The sequence below is a fragment of the Galeopterus variegatus genome, unplaced genomic scaffold, assembly GCF_000696425.1.
Source record: "Galeopterus variegatus unplaced genomic scaffold, G_variegatus-3.0.2 Scaffold187, whole genome shotgun sequence".
In the NCBI taxonomy this organism is placed as follows: domain Eukaryota; kingdom Metazoa; phylum Chordata; class Mammalia; order Dermoptera; family Cynocephalidae; genus Galeopterus; species Galeopterus variegatus.
This window is the reverse complement of record NW_007726298.1, coordinates 805,374-818,029: the sequence shown is the minus strand read 5'-3', so window position 1 is coordinate 818,029 and position 12,656 is coordinate 805,374. Positions and strand designations below refer to the sequence as shown.

Here is a 12,656-nt window from a genome sequence, read left to right as displayed (position 1 = left end):
CGAACCCGTGACCTTGGTGTTATCAGCACCACACTCTCCCGAGTGAGCCACAGGCCGGCCCCATCATTCTTCTGAAGCTACTTCCTGCTGGAGGTGCATGAGGATATGAAAAAAATAAAAGATTTATGTTGGTGGGTAAAACAATTAGGTGGGGGGTACTGGTTTCATGCAGGGAGGCTGTATTCCTCCAGGGAAGGGTCGCTGGTTCTGAGGGGCTGATATCCTCCTCGCAGGAACAATTCAGTGACCTTTTGGTTGGTGAAAGCCTGCATATGTTCCTGCAAGAAATTAGAGAAACACCGAAAGAGACAGGGGCCATAAAGTAGGCTGAGTCCCAGCACAGTTAGGGGTCCTAGTAGGGGCATAGGCCAGGGTGTCCAAAGGTCCAGTGAAATGGTTTAAGTTGTTTTGGATCACCCCAGACTCATTTACGTAATAACAGCATTCCTCCCCCAAGAAGAGGCAGGGGCCTTCCTTCTCAGCTGTAAGGAAGTCAAGGGCCCGACGGTTCTGTAAAGCGACTGTCACAAGTGAGGTGACCTGTCGCTGGAGGGAGGAGATGCTGTCTGTACTTAGTTCTTCCGAGAGTTTTTGATAGGATGGAGAGGCAGTAGCAGGGCCCGCTATGCCAGTTCCAGTTGCAGGAAGGGTCCCCGCCCCAACTAAAAGGTACAAACAGTGCCCTACAGGAGAGGGGGTCACTTCCTGAGGGGGGGCTGGTTAGTCCCAGTCCTGTCTCCATCTCTCCATCTGTCTGGAGGGTGATATCAAGGACAAGCCAAACAACTATGCAAGAAAGCGCATTGTGGGGACAGGCAACAGGATAAGGTCGTTTTACGAAGGAAATGTGTTCCAGTTTTAGGGCACAGATGAGGAGGGGGTAAGTGAGTGGTAGCGTTTGGTGTTAGTGAGGCAGAGTGTGGGCAGGCCCCACACAACGCTGACAGTCCCCACTGAGGTGACATTAGAGGAAAGTGAAGAGACGTTTGTGGAAACGTTACGGGCTGCATCGACAGGGAGGGGGTGACCACAAAAAGTTTCTTGTGAAGTGAGAGACAGATGAGAAGCTCGAGGACAAGTCTGATTCGCTGAGGACTGCCTCATCCCTGAGGACCTGGAAACTCCATGTTCCAGGTAAGGGGGAGCATTGAGATAGGAGGAAAAACACGGGAAGGATGCAAAGGGTTAGGAGCCAAAGGAATTTGAAGGGGACATTGCCACAATGACATTGCTAAGAGGCATCCTACTGATAGGAGGTGAAGGAGGGCCAGGAGAAATCTTCCTATAATGTCACACTGCTCTGGGGCAGCACTGGCCAATCCTGTAGCAAGTACTAGAACAGATAGTATAATAAAGGTTAGGGACACAGGGTGGCATATACTTATCATGTCCCATGATGGCAAACCCGCAATAGCAGGTTGGGACCAGTCTTGGAGCAGCTCCTGTGTGAAGACATGAAGCGGGCCTGTGAGAGTGAGAGGATAATCGCCGGGGAAAGATCATCCTTCTTCTGGGGTTGGGGGAAGAGCAGAGGTCCTGGAGATTTTCAATTTTGTGGGTCCTAAGATGGACGAAGTGTGAGGAGGTGTTGGGCTGGGGGTTGAGCAGACCCTCTGGCTTGGTGTTAACAGATTCTTTGGGTAAAGACTCAGGTGCTAGTTTTACCAAGGATAAGTGATACCAAGGGCCCTTTCCTAGTACTTTACTACCGTGGGGGTGGTGAGTATTGTATAAGGCCCTTCCCAGAATGGCGAGAGAGGCTTTGGGATTTGGGTTTTAATATACACTTGCTGCCCCAGGCTCAGTTTAAAATCTGAGGGGGTTGGGGAAAGGATGAGGTAATAGGAGGTTGGCCTGTTCCTTAAGAAGATCCCTAATGAGCGGAAGAGTAGGGAGATACTGGCCTAAAAGTGATGTATTAGTCTGTTTGTGTTGCTATAACAGAATTACCTGAGACTGGGTAACTTATAAAGAAGAGAGGTTTATTTGGCTAATGATTCTGGGACAGCTGCATCTGGCATGGTCCTCAGGCTGCTTCTACTCATGGCAGAAAGTGGCACGCAGCCAGGGGTACAAGCAGATCACCTGGTGAGGGCAAGCAAGAGAGAGAGAGAAGGTGCCAGGGTCCTTTAAATAATCAGGTCTCGTGCATACTAATAGAGCAAGAACTCACTCATTTATCCCCTCCTCCCCCAGGGAGAGCATTAATCCATTCATGAGGGATCTGCCCTCATGGCTCAATCAGTTTCCAACACTGCCACATTGGGGATCAGATTTCCACATGAGTTTTGGAGACAACACATCCAAACTCCATCATTTCACCCCTGGCCCCCCAAAACTCATGTTACTCTCACATAAAAAATACCATCATTCTATCCCAACAGTCCCAAAAGTCTTAGCTTGCTCCAGCACCAACTTAAAAGTCCAAAGTCTCCTCTGAGACCAAAAGCAAAAGTCCTTCCAGCTGTAAACCTGTAAAAGTCAAAAGCAAATTTATCTACCACCAAGATACAATGGTGGAACAGGCATTGGGTACACATTCCCATTCCAAAAGGGAGGAATAGGCCAGGAGAAAGGAAAAACAGGCCCCAAACAAGTCCAAAACCCAGCAGGGCAGACATTATGTCTTAAAGCTCCAAAATAATGTTCTTTGACTCCAAGCCCTGCATCCTGAGCACAATCGCACATCCGGGCCCCCAAAGCCTCAGGCAGCCTCATTCCCACAGCTCTGCCAGGCACAGCCCAGTGGGCAGTGCTGGTGCCTGCAGCTTTTCCAGGCCTACATTGCACGTCACCAGTGGCCCTGCAGTTCTGGGGTCCTGGTGGCAACCCCGCTGCCTTGGCTGTACTAGACATTTCCCTGGTGGGGGCTCTGACCCCACTATCCTCCTCAGCATTGCTCTAGTACATGGCCTCTGCAGTGGCTCCACCCCTGTGGCAGGTCTTTGACTGGGCCCCCAGGCTTTTCCATACATCCTCTGGAATCTGGGTGGAGGCTGCCATGACTCCACTGCTCTCACATCCTGCCAGCTTGCAGACTTAACACAACATGGACACCACTGAGGTTTCAGGCCTCTACTCTCCAGGGCTGCTGCATGAACCACAATTGGGGCCACTCCAGCCAGAGCAGCTGGGATGCAGGGAGCAGGATCCCAAGGGCAGCTGTACCCCAAGTCTGTCCTCCAGAATAATTCAGTCCTTCTAGGCCTCAGGGCCTGTGATGTGTGGGGCACCCTTCCAGACTTCTCAAATGCCTTTAGGACATTTTTTTCCATTGTCCTGGTTCTTAGCATCTGGCTGCCTCACCACCAAGATAATGTCCTTAGCAACCAATTTATCTGCTTCATCCTTGCATTTTTCTCCTGCTCTCTGCTTCTTTACCTCATGGCCAGGCTGCAAATTTTCCAAATCTTTTCACTCTGCTTCACTTTTAAATCCTGGCTTTACATCATGATTTTGCCGCCATAACTCAGAGTAGGCTCTTAAAAGCAACCATGTAGCATCCTTAATGCTTTGCTGCTTAGAAATTTCTTTGGCCAAATGCTCTGGTTCACAGCTCTTAAGTTCCAACTTCCACAAAGTCCAAGGGCACGGACACAATGCAGCCAGGTTCCTTGCTATGGTGTAGCAAGGGTTGTCTTTTGTCCAATTTCCAACAAGTTCCTCATTTCTATCTGATACCTCATCATCCGCATGGCCTTTACTGTCTGCATTTTTATCAGCATTCTGCTCACCACCACGTAAGTCTCTAAGACATTCCAAACTTCCCCTCATCTTTTTCTCTTCTTCTAAGTCCTCCAAACTTCTCCAACCTTTGCCCATTACCCAGTTCCAAAGCTTCATCCACATTTTCAAGTATCTGTATAGCAACACCCCACTCCTTGGTACCAATTTTTTGTTTTAGTCTGTTTTGTGTTGCTATAACATAAATACCTGAGACTGGGTAATTTATAAGGAAAAGAGGTTTATTAGGCTTATGATTCTGGGACAGCTGCATCTGGCATGGGCCTCAGGCTGCCTCTACTCATGGCAGAAAGTGGCAGCAGCCGGTAGGCACAAGCAGATCACATGGCGAGAGGAAGCAAGAGAGAGAGGAGGTGCCAGGGTCCTTTAAACAATCACATCTCGGGGGAACTAATAGAGCAAGAACTCACTCACTACCCCCCCTCCTCCAGGGAGAGCATTCATCCATTCATGAGGGATCCACCCCCATGACTCAAATCAGTTTCCAACACTGCCACATTGGAGATCAGATTTCCACATGAGTTTTGGAGGGGACAATACATGAGCTGGAAGGGAGAGGTGTGAGAGTGAAGGGCCTACCGTACATAAGTTGGAGGGGCTGAGGCCTGTGTGCTTGTGGGGGGCAGCCCATAGGCGAGTGAATGACTGGCAGGGAGGCCGAAAAGAGGGATGATTCCTGAGGTGAGAGCATGCATTACTGCTGTAGCATCCTCTGAAGTGCAGGGAAAAGCCTCAACTCAACCTGAAAAGGTATCTACTAAGGTTAGAAGATAGTGTCCCCCCTTGTGGGGAGGCATGTGAGTAAAGTCAATTTGCCAGTCCTGGCCAGGAGTGTATCCTCTGGCCTGGTGGGTGGGAAAGGATTGGAGCAATGAGTATACAAAGGACATTTTTGAGTGATTTGTTTTAGTAACTTGGCCATGTGGGGAGAGTAATATAAGGGCTGGGGAAAATGTAGTAGGGGTTCATAGCCTATATGAACTGAATTATGGAAATCTAAAAGTAGATTTATGTAGTAGGGAGGACATAATGACCAGAGAGAGTATACCAGTTGCCCTTTCTCTGTGCCCCCAACTGTTGGAGGTGTTGTATTTCTTGGGGTATGTATGAGGATAAGGGTGTAGGGGCCATGGGAAGGACCTGAGCAGGAGAGGAAGAGTGGGGGCCTGGTGATTGAGCAGCCTGTTTTTCAGTTAGATCTGCCAGTTTGTTTCCCTGGCCTATGGGGTCATTGGAGGTTTGGTGTCCTCTGCAGTGTATAAACCCAACCTCCTTTGGGAGTTGTGCATCCTCAATAGCTTGTGTTAGATTTACTGTGGCATAACCCGCCCAGAGGGTGGGCGTGGAGGTGGCACTCCCATCTATGAACCGTGTAATGGGATGTGGGGAGATGTGTGGAAAGGGATTGAGAAAGAGGTCTAAAGCCTCCATGCAATTATGTTTTAAGTATCATGTGTGTTTTGGGATGAGAGTGGCTGGATTTAAGTGAGGGCTAGGTTTGAAGGAGAACTTCAAACTCATGTGTGTTTTGGGATGAGAGTGGCTGGATTTAAGTGAGGGCTAGGTTTGAAGGAGAACTGAAAATTTTCAATGAAAGTAAGGTGAATAAGTTGTAGGTGGGAAGGGGAGAGAATTGACTTGGCCTTATGGCTGAGAAGGTCTTGATTGTTTGTTATTCAAAAGTTAGTTTAGAGCTTTCTGTGTTAAAAGGGTGGCTGCTGCCAAGGCCCATAAACAGGGGCCCATTCTCAAGCTGTGGTGTCTAGTTGTTTCGAGAGGTATGTAACTGGGGAGAAAATATCTCCTGCCTTTTGTCCCAAAACCCCGATGGCCAATCCTTGGGTGGGTTTCAGTGACATATAGGATAATAGGATGAGATAGGTTTGGGAGAGATAGAGCTGGGGCTGCGAGGAGAGCGGCTTTTAACTGCTGGAAGGGAGAATGAATGGGCTTGGTGAGATCTGAAGGAATGGCAGGATCCCCTGTGGCTGCCTCATAAAGTGGCTTTGCTAGAACACCAAAGTTGGAGATCCACACACGGAGATATCCTGCAAGCCCCAGGAAAGAGAGAATTTTACTCTTTGTGGTAGAAGTTGGGAGTTCAGAAACTAGACTTTTGTGACCCACCATTATTTCTCTGGTGTTGGGGATGAGGTGGACTCCCAACTATGTGACTGAAGGAGAAATTTGGGCCTTACTGAGGGACACTCAATATCCCCTGGAGGCCAGCAGGAAAGTAAGGAGAGCAACAGTGTGGGCCTGTGTATCCTCCTAGGAGGGGCTACAAAGGAGGAGGTCATCCACATATTGTATTAAAGTGCTAGAGGTTAGGGGAAGTTCAGATAAGTCTTGAGCTAAGGCCTGGCCAGAAAGTGGGGGCTATCCTGAAACCCCTGAGGTAGTACTGTCCAAGTAAGTTGTTGGGAACAAGGCATGTCAAGATTAGTCCTGTACTAGATGGTATGAGCCATTAGGCTTTATAACCAGAAGGATGAGTGTATTAAAAGGTGAGTGGGTAGGCCACAAGAGATGAGAAGAAAGGAGTTTGTGTACAACGGGTTTTAAGCCTATTAGGTGTTTGTTAGCGATGGGCTACTGTGGGACATTAGGGAACAAAGAGGGGTTCAGCAGTTTAACAAGGATGGGAGAATGGTGTGTAGCAATGGAGAGAGAAGAAGCATCCCATACTAGGGATTAACCTTGTCCGAGGGGGAGGGAAGGTGGAAGTCTTAGAGGGCAGGTCTGAGTGTGGCCTGTAACAGGAGTATTGTAGCTGGAGTTAAAGTGTTTAGGGTAAGATTAGCTTTGATTTGAAAAGAATGTCCCATCCCAGTAAGGGGGTTGGGCATTGGTCTTATTAAAAATTTGTGTGTGAATTGGGTGTGATGTAGGATGCAGGAAAGGGGTTGAGTGATCCATGGGTGGTATTCTGATCCCATGACCCCTATTATTATGATAGAGGACAGGGTTGGTCCTCTATCATAATAATAGGGGTCCTGCATATTAAGGAAGGGTAGAGTAAATGACCCCTGTATCGATGACAAAAGAGATCGGCTTACCTGCCTCAAGGTGAGTTACCGTGGGCTCATGCATGGTGATCTCCATGGTGGCTTCAGGCCCTGGGCATCATCAGTCCTCCTCCTGGGAAAGCCAAGAAGCTCTGGTAGAGATGGCCATGAAGCTAAATGCTGTAGGTTGGGGACTGGGCCACTCCCTCTCTGGTCAGTGGCACAGTCAATCCCCCCACTGACCTGGCTGTTTGTAGTGAGGACAGGTTATGACAGGCCCATGCTGAGTGGCCCGTTGACTCCATTTGAAGCAGTTCCTGGGTGGCTCACCCCTAGAGGCAGCCAGCTTTGGAGTATGTGAGCCTTGGATGGCATTAGCTAGGAGCTGGTATTTGGCCTGATCTCTTTTACAGTTTTTTCGAATATCAGGGGCTGATTGGGTAATGAAATGAGAGTGTAAGAGGGCCTTGCCTGCAGGGGAGTCTGGGATGTGTGTATTTATATAAAGCCTCAGAGAGGTGGGTTAGGAACTCACTGGGATTTTCAGTGAATCTCTGTGTGATCTCTCTAAGCTTGTTATAATTGACTGACTTGTGAGTAGCCTTTTGGAGGCCATGAAGTAGGTGTGTGATCATATTATCCAGGAGATCCTGATTCCTATGGCTGGCCTGGTAGTCCCAATTTGGGTCCGTGCAAGGAACAGCAATGGCTTCCACAGGCCGACTATTATTTTGAGCATGTACCTGAGCCACCATCCAGACCTGCTCCCTGTACATGGACTCTGACAATTCCTTCCATCCCAGCCACTTCATGGAAGGGTTATAAAAAGCCAGAGCTGAGGCGGGATTGTTACCTGACACAGGGGGAGGAGAGAGGTTGAACTGAGGATGAGTGTCTGGAGGCCAGGTGCGGGGAAGAGAGAGAAATGTGGAGGGTCTGGTGAAGGATTTGGAGCATACAAAGGTAGTTGAGGTGGCCTGTATGGGCAGCAGAATGAGTAGTCTTACAGATCAGAGGATTGATCCAAGTTTAGAAGGGGAGGTTGAGCATGAGCTAGGAGGATTTGAGATATAGGACAGTTTTGACAGAGAGAAGAATGCGTTCAGAGATAGGAGAGGGCCTGAACATAAAGGAATCTCTACAGCTTTTGCTGTTCCAGTGAGTGTCTAATTGAGGGTGCCATCTTGTGTCCACTGGGATCCATTGTAATGAGGTGTTCAAGTTTTAATGTCTCCCTGGAGGCAGAGAAATTGGCAAGGAGATGGCTGAGAGGCATAGAGCATGGAGTACAGTAGAAAACAAGAGGTGTATGGAAATTTGGATTGTGAAGATCCCATTTAGAGGGTGAGAAAGGGCAGTCAATCCTGGTAGCAGAAGCATGCCAACAAAGAGTGTCCTCTTTGGTGTCCACCTTCTTTTCGAGAGGAAAGCCACGACCAGCTAATAAAGCGTCCTTCAGTAGCTGGGGTGCATGAGAAAAGTTCCTTCGGCCAGGCGCCTGGGCTTCGTAGAGACTGGAGTTGTAGAGAGTAGTCAGGGGAACTTGTAGAGGCAGGACAGACCCACTAACTCACCCTGAATTGAAGCAGGCCGGTGTTGGATCCATTGGTCTGAAATGGCAAAAGTAGAGACCAGTTTCAGCAGGTCTGGGAAGGGCTGCTGGGAGGCAACCAATCAACCCAAGAAAGAGGAGATCATCTGACGGTCCAGCCAAGACCCATCCTGGGTTTCAGCACCACAATGAAAGAAAGTGAGCTGAGACATTGGGCACTGTTCAAGCTTTATTAAAGGAAAAGAATCTGCTGGGCTGTGCTGAAAGGGGTAGGGGGAACAGCCCAGGGCTGCCCTGAAAATGGAAGGCAGCACCAGGTGTGGGGATGGTAGAGCTTATATAGTGTGCCAAGGGCTGGCTGATACCATCAAGGAGGGTCATTATGCTCATGTGGAAACTATGCAACCAGGGTGGAGAACTGTGCCCTTCCAGAAGCAAAAGGGTTTCTGTTTAAGTCACAAGGCATCTTGTAAAGGGAAGTGGGGAGAGGTTTGGTGCTGGAGTGGAAGACAAGGCCAGCGGCTATTTTGTGCTTATTGTGTGCACAATGGAGCTGGTCACATCCAAAATCCATCAGGCATTCATTCGTTGTGGTCTTGTACATTTGGCTAGTTTTCCCCAAATTTCTGTCTTAGGTAGTGTTGCCTTCCTGGGGTCAAGGACCATTTGTTTCCTCTGAAATAGTTGGTTGGTCATGAACTTCCTGGCCTGGATAGTTACTGTGCCATTCATGATGGCGGCAGATTCTCAGGAAGCCAGGGAGGAAAAGAGTGAAAACTTCAATTAAAATATAACATAGGGGAGATATTTGTCTTCGTGTCAGTTGGAACAAGCTAAAAAATCACAAACTAAATAAAAGATTAAATATAAGCAAACATATTACTATACTGAACATGTTTCCATAGCTGAGAGAAACATTAAAGTATCTGATCCAAATATTCTATCTTTTGATGGTGAAAAACTCTATGACCCAAAAAGTTTAGGTGCCTTTCTCAAATTCTCAAAGCTGAGGAATTAGAACTGTTGCATTGAACTCAAACTAGTGCTTTTTCCTTTATGTTTGGGTTACATAAGAGGTTTTTACTTTAAATGTTGGCCTTGGAAGTCTTTAATTGAGATTGGAGCTATCACTTCATTTATTGGTGGTTGGTATGTAATACACAAATGCACACACAAAGGCATGCACACACACTCACACACATAGCTGGGTGTCTTGCTTCCTCTCAGCCTAGCTTCCTGTATAGGGGTCAGTAAGGTAAATTCTATGATCTCACGACCAAGTTATTATGGCTTGTTTTGGTAAATGCAGGGAGAATGGGTGGAGACATACTCTCTTGACTTTTATGTAGAAAATGAATAAGAATACCCAACACAGCTCAATGTGCAAATGCAACAAACATGAGAAGTGCCTTAATCATTTAGATTTTGATAGACTTTGTTCCCCAGCCCCATCACACTGACATATGGAGCAGAGGTTGAGGTGACATTGAAGTGTGAAGTTCTCCCTGGGTCACTGCCCACCACCCCTGCATTCGACCTGTGGTCAAGCAGATCAAAAGAGCATCAGTATTTTAATTGATTATTTTATTTGTACTTTTAAGAAAGATGCTGAGTCATAGCGATCACTTAGCAAATAGATGACTTAATTTTTATGGGTAACCGTATGTAACTTTGTGCTTCTGCATTTCTAATAAGCCTGCAGAGAAACTAAATCTGCCTAAGCCTGACTGGTTTTTCCTTAAGTCTGAAAAAAGATTTTCTGATCTTGGAAATAAATTTTATTTTTTCTTCTGGCTATATCCCTTAATCGATTTCCTCTTCATTGCAAAGCTAAAAATAATGGGCAAGGTTTTGAAAGGGACTATTCTAAAAAACGAAGTCTGTTTCTCCCAGCTATCAATGTGCATGGTAAGCAGCTGCTCCCACTAAGGTGATTAAATTAATAGGAATGCAAATTCTTTGTCAGTGTTATGTTAATTCAGTCCCTTACTCAGTGATGATTTCTTCTCTTCAGTCATTCTTCTTAATTCTGCAAATAGATTGTTGCAGCTCTAAACGTTTTTCAAATGTTGTGGGTGAATACTAAAAAGCATACTTAGAGGTTTTATGAAATGCTCTCCAAAGTGTTATTTCACTTTTGGAAGAGGGAGAGAGCTTTGTCCCAGTTGTCTTTCTTGGATCTGTTTCTTAACCTGGCTTGATGCAGATTGACCAAGACAGCTACCTTAAAGAAAATAAAAACCTGGTGGGGGAGGACAGGAGTTTTCTCTCTTGATATGTAAGCACCCACATAATGTTTGAAATCCTAAAATATTTTCCATCTGGTCCTCAACAAAAAAGGTTTGTGGGGCTCTGGGCTAGTGGATTGGGGAGGGTCTGGGGAAGTCAACCCCTGGGCCAGTGGAAGTTAGAGCTGATGTAGGGAAACCTGTGGAGTGACCCAGACAGAGAAGAGGCCAGGGGACTGCACAGGACATATGTGCATGGGTCCTGCTTCTGGAATGGCCAGGCACTTTCCAGTAGAAGCAAGAATCTCTTCAGAATTAGAGAACAGGGATGTGTGGGCAAGAGATGGGCTGTAACTGAACAAGGCTTGCAGCCAGATACGCAGCAAACCAGACACTGAGACACCAGTCTTTGTAGTGGAAAGAAGTTTTATTCACAAGGCAGCCTAGCTAGGAGACAGGAGAATAAATCTCAAATCTGCCTCCCTGAAAGTAGGGTAGCAGGGATTTTTATGGTGAAAGGGTTAGGGGTGATGTGGGTTGTGTAGGGCAATGCTTGGACAAGGAATTTGAGGAAGTTCTTCAGTGATCTGCACAAGCACAAACTATCTGCATGCCTCTTCATGGGTCTCACATTCAAAATCTGGTGGCGTTAGCATGATCTGGAGGTGGAGTTTGTAGCCCTCTGAAGTTAAAAGGCCACCTATCAGACACTCACACAGGCCCAGAAGAGAGGTCTGTGGGCACAGTCAGTTTGAACTGGCTTGGGTGGGATGAAGCCAATCCAAGGTCCTGAAGAACATCTGGCATTGGAATGAGCACGACTGAAGCCATGTTGGGACCTAAAACCTCCTGGGCTGCAAAGGGTGGGGGTGGGGACGGGAGAATTTCAAAAAGAACAGTTTTTTTCCCCCCTCTCCACTCTTTCTTCCCACTCTCTGCCTTTCTTATCTTGCTTGCTAAATAGGAAAACAAGGCTGAGAAGCTAATCAGTACTTTGCAAAACTAATGTTCTTTCCTTGAGACTCAGAGTTTTGAGGAGACATCAAGGCCAGATGACTGGAAGCTGACCTTGGGCACCAGCCAAGTCAGCCAGAGCTCTGAGAAGCAAAACCACACAAAAGACTGCAGAAGATGATTCTGCACTGGAGCAGATCAAAACCGTGCAGGGTCCTGAGGTAACAGCGAAGATGAGAACAGAAAGCAGAAGCCTTGGCGAGACCTTGTGCCTGACTCACAGCTCACCCAGCTTGAACCTGTAGAGTTGGAGGTACCACCCAGACCCTGAGGTAAAGACGGGAGCAGAAACCAGACGGAACCTTGACGAGACCTGGCACCTGAGACCCTGCATGAAGCCCTCGCTGCTCACGTGCCCCTCCCTTCTGCTTTCCATCCTCCCTCGTTCCATTCCCTCACGTCCCCTTCAGAAACCCCTCAGGAAATGTCAGTCTTGGAGATGGGACAGCCTGCCATCTCCTTCAGCTGAATACACCTGCTTTTCTAACACCAACCATTTGACCTTGGAGTCTTTTTTTTTCTTCTTCTTCTTTTTTTTAAAGGGGCGGGCAGCGGGACCTGAGTTTGGTAACCAGGGGAGGGGTCGGGCCGGCGACCTAAGTGTTGGACCCAAGGCAGGACACGGGTATATTCGGGCTGCACAGAGCCGTCCTCAGGGCCCTGCACCTGCGCTCTGATGTCCCGCGCCAGTTCTGACAGGTGTTTTGCCAGCAACCTGCTTGCTGATTGGGCAGCGTTCTACCTCCACCATTTTTCTGTAACGCCCCATGCCCAAAAAAGGGCCAATAAAACAAACCCGACACTACACCTCAAGACCCACCTTGATTCCTTCATCCATTTTCAGCAAAACTCCCGGGCTAGAGGCGGGGCCAGGTCGAGTTGGGCATCGCGCGTGTCAATCACCTGGCGCCGAATGTGATTGGTGGAGGGCCGGACCCCGGTGCATGGGAGCCCGCTTCCGGCGGTGGCGGAGCGGGGTCTGCCGGGAGACCGGAAGGCGGCTGATGGCCGTCAGTGTGCGCCGCGCGGCCGGGGCCTGCGGGCGAGGTAAGCTCGGCTCCGGCAGCCCCGGGACGGTCGTCCGGGCGGGGCCCGGGGCCGCGGTCGCCG

At 48.2% G+C, this 12,656-nt stretch overlaps 1 pseudogene; it reads right to left on the bottom strand.

The window, feature by feature from the left end:
* LOC103583140 overlaps nucleotides 1-9,036 on the bottom strand; it is an 11,137-nt pseudogene extending 2,101 nt beyond the window's left edge.
* Nucleotides 9,037-12,656: the final 3,620 nt, after the last annotated feature.